The sequence below is a fragment of the Nycticebus coucang genome, chromosome 7, assembly GCF_027406575.1.
Source record: "Nycticebus coucang isolate mNycCou1 chromosome 7, mNycCou1.pri, whole genome shotgun sequence".
NCBI classification, from domain to species: Eukaryota; Metazoa; Chordata; class Mammalia; order Primates; family Lorisidae; genus Nycticebus; species Nycticebus coucang.
The window spans coordinates 75,490,567-75,494,653 of NC_069786.1; the positions used below are offsets into that span (position 1 = coordinate 75,490,567).

At 39.3% G+C, this 4,087-nt stretch overlaps 1 pseudogene; it reads left to right on the top strand.

Annotated features, from left to right (window-relative positions):
- The first annotated feature begins 1,980 nt into the window (after positions 1-1,980).
- On the top strand, positions 1,981-3,038 carry LOC128589729 (tubulin-specific chaperone A-like; annotated as a pseudogene).
- Positions 3,039-4,087: the final 1,049 nt, after the last annotated feature.

Here is a 4,087-nt window from a genome sequence, read left to right on the forward strand (position 1 = left end):
GGCACCAAGGAAGGACCAGGAACAAACAGAAAGAAGGGAGTTATCTGTTAAGCCAAGGAAAGAAGCCTCAGAACAAACCACCCTGCCGACGACAGCTTGATCCCAGACTTCTAGTCTCCAGGACTGGTGAAACGGATCTCTGGTGTAAGTCACCCAGTCTGTACTGCGTTGTTACAGCAGCCCTGGCAAACTAACACAGTGCTGAGTGAACTGTATGTCAAAGGTGTGAATACCTTTCTCAGGGAAATACAATAGAACCTCCAGAGTTGACCCCTCCCTACATTGACCACCTCTTTAAATTGACCTCATTTTCAGAGAGCAGACATGAACCACAAGTACATATCAGTACAGTAGGCCGAGTTCCTTGTGTTGGCCACCTCCATATGTTGAGCACTTTGTTACAGTCCCTGGGGAGTCACCTTACAGAGTTCCTACTGTATAGTGATGAAAATTAGAACTCTTGGTAGCTCACTGAACCTGAAGCTTTTTTTAAGGAATGTGAGTGGAGCAGGCTAGAAGGGACCCGCCTTCCCCGTTGCTTTTTACAATATCCTGGTAGTGGAAGATTACTCGTCTCTGGCCTTCACCTTGGATCTTAGTGTTAATGTGTCCTCTCCCACTAAAGGAAGATTAACCATGAGCAGTAAAGTATCTCACCTGTAGCAAATTCTTTTCATTTCAGTCAAAAGGAAGAAACACTTATCCTCTGCAATATGAATCTTCATCTTCCCCCAGCTCCGCCGACAGATTGTGATATGGGGATGGCAATGCTCGTAGAAGGCCCAGAGGAGGAAAACAATATGGCTGTCCCTCAGTGTCCTTGGGGGACTGGTTCCAGGACCCCAGCCCCCACTTCGCCATGAGGATATAAAAATCTGGGGATGCTCAAGTCCCTTAAATAAAATGATGGAGTATTTCTATTTAACCTATGAACATCCTTCTGTATACTTTAAAATAAATCATCTCTAGATTACTTATAGTACCTATTGTAATGTACATTATGCTATCTGAATAGTTAAACTGCATTGGTTTTTATTTATATTATTTTTTATTGTAGTATTACTTTTTTATTGTTTTTTTTCCAACTTTTTTTGTATCTTCACTTTATTTTTCTTTTCTTTTCTTTTTTACTGTTTGGGATTCATTGAGGGCATAAAGAATGATGTTACACTGGTTACATTTGTTAGGTAAAGTCCCTCTTATAATTATGTCCTGCCCTGGAGAGATGTGCATTACAACCGCCCCCTCCCCCTCTCTGCTCTCCTCTCCCCACTCCCTCATTCCCCTACCCTCCACCTTGTATTTTTGATGCACAATTTCTTGAATTTAAGGCATGGTTGAGAGAGCTGACCATGTTATTAGCCCATTAGAGACAATATTCATTAGAGGTTAGTAGAGCAACAAGCGTAGAAACTCTGTTAAGTTTTAAAAACCCTAACCCTTGCAAAGCTAAAAGCAAAGCCTGACATCCAGCAGCTAAAACATTTGTTATAATTGATGAGCCGATATTGATACATTATTAAAGTCCATAGTTAACATGAGGGCTCACTCGGATGTTGTACATTTAACGGGTTTAGACAAATGTGTGATGCCAGGTACACACCACTACAGTGTCACGCTCAGTAGTTTCAGTAGCCATGAAAATTCTCTGTCACCACCTGTTTACTGCCTTCTGTCTTCCTCCCCCACCTCTGGAAACCATGATCTCTTTATTGCCTCCATATTCGTGACTTTTCTGGAACATCACATAGCTGGAGTCATACAGCATGCAGCTTTTTAGATTAGCTTCTTTCACTTAGTGATATGCATTTAAGATTCCTTTATGTCTTTTCAGGCCATGATAGCTCATTTCTTACTGCTTACTATGGCCAATTTGCATATAGATGTATACAGTTTCTTTATCTATTTACCTACTAAAGAACATTTTGATTACTTGTAAGTTCTGTCAGTTATAAATGCAGTTACTACAAACAACTATGCATGGATGTGGGGGTGGACGTACATGCCAAGGAGTGTGATGACTGGATCACATGGCGAGAGTATTCCACACTGTCTTCCAAGGTGGCCATACCATTTTACATCGCCACCAGCAATGAATGAGATTTCTTGTTACTCCACATCCTTGCCAGGATTTGGCTTTCTCAATGCTTTGGATTTTAGCCATTCTAATACTTGTGTATTCAGAGCTGTTCTTAACCAGAATAAAGTAAATTCTTTGGGATATTAAGTTGTATGCCACAATGAAGAAAGAATGAGGGCAAAAAAAAAAACAATAATTTTAGCTGTGGCTTTTGGGTAATAGACTGGGCTCACTCCCTAGGTAAATCATGGGTTTTCATATTCAAGGCTCCTAAATAAGAGTAGAACATGGGTGGAAGACAAATTAGGAATGAGAATTGCAGGTCCTCGATTAATATGATGTGTCTGTGTTAGAAGTACCAAATATAATTAAGATTTGGAGCAACAGCTCTAAAACTAAAAAGGACAATAAGGTGTGCACTATTCATATGGGCTGTGAGTAGCTGCATACATGAAGATTTATGCTGAGGAATATAAATCCTCTACCAGACACTTTCAGACTCTGACCTTTTACCTAATGGACAGAGAGTCTTTTGTTTTTTTCCAGACTATTAGTATGTTTTATTTACATACTTTGTGTTTTATACAGATTGAGTCAAAGTTGGTTCTCACTCCTCCTTCTTGCGGGACTCAAGGGACCATGGCGAACCATAGGAGAGACAGATCAAGACCAAGATCTGCATGGTGAAGTGTTTGATCGAAGAAAAAGTAATGTATGAAAAAGAAGCAAAACAAGAAGAAGAAAAGATTGAAAAATCAGAGCTGAAGATGGTGAAAATTATGCCATCAAAAAGCAGACAGAGATCCTGCATGAGTCCCAGCTGATGACCCAGGTGGCCAGGCAGAGTGGAAGCTGCATATATTGGTCTTCAGCAGAGGAAAGTGAAAAGGGCTCGGGAGAAGGTGAGGAATGGAAAGAAGCATGTTTAGCACTGGACTCAGTGAAGTTAGAAGCCTGAAACCCTTCTGTACAGCGTGTTTTTTCCATAAAATCCATAAAATCCTGGGCTCCATTCTACAATTCATTGTTTTAACCACTGCTATGTTCGAGTAGTATGAGAATGTGATTCTTTTTATGAGTTGCAAATATTTTTATCTTTGCCTTTTTAATGTGTCAAATAAATGAATTCATCTCATAAAAAAGTTATGAATGTGTCCTTCACCCAGATAGTGTGCACTGTACCCAATAGGGGTGAATTTACCCATCCTCTCCCCCGCCTTGGGCTTCATTTTCATTGAGATTTATTTTCATATGTATATTTACTGTAAGTGTTGATTAATTAATTCCAACTTGGTATTAGATATACAAGGGTTTGTAACAATGAATACTTGTTTTGTTACCTCTGTTGTCTTTTTGGACAAAAACTTTTGTTTGTGTTTAGCTTTTGTCCAAAATATGCCACATGTTTCTTTTAAAGAAAAGGTACATATTACCTTGTGGGTGAGCATCTCATCCACTTATTTATTATATATCTGAGAATGTGACCTGAAATATAAGAATCTAGCTCTAACTACTGTAGTTGGAACAACAGATCTCTCCTATTTCATTACTTTAGCACGGGTGTATTTCCTAGAATCAGAAAAGTTAATGCTCTTCTTCTGTAGGTAATACATATAGCTAGAAAATGCAATGTATTTATCTGAAAACAAAGGCAAAACTACATGGCACATATGAATAACTCCAGGTAACCACTTAGCGGGCCTTCTGGGTTCTGTGAAGTGTGGAATGCAATCTTTTCTTCCTGGAGGTAGACAGTTCTAACATTTTCTAGGGATGCTGGGATTTTGCCTTGTACAGTTAAAAAAATATATATTTTAAATTGGTAATATAAGACATATATGTTTAATATTTTTTAAATTAAAAAATTCTTTAAAAAGGCTTGGCACCTGTGGCTCAAGCGGCTAAGGCGCCAGCCATATACAACTGAGCTGGCGGGCGGGTTTGAATCCGGCCTGGGCCTGCTAAACAACAATGATGGCTGCAACCAAAAAATAGCCAGGCGTTGTG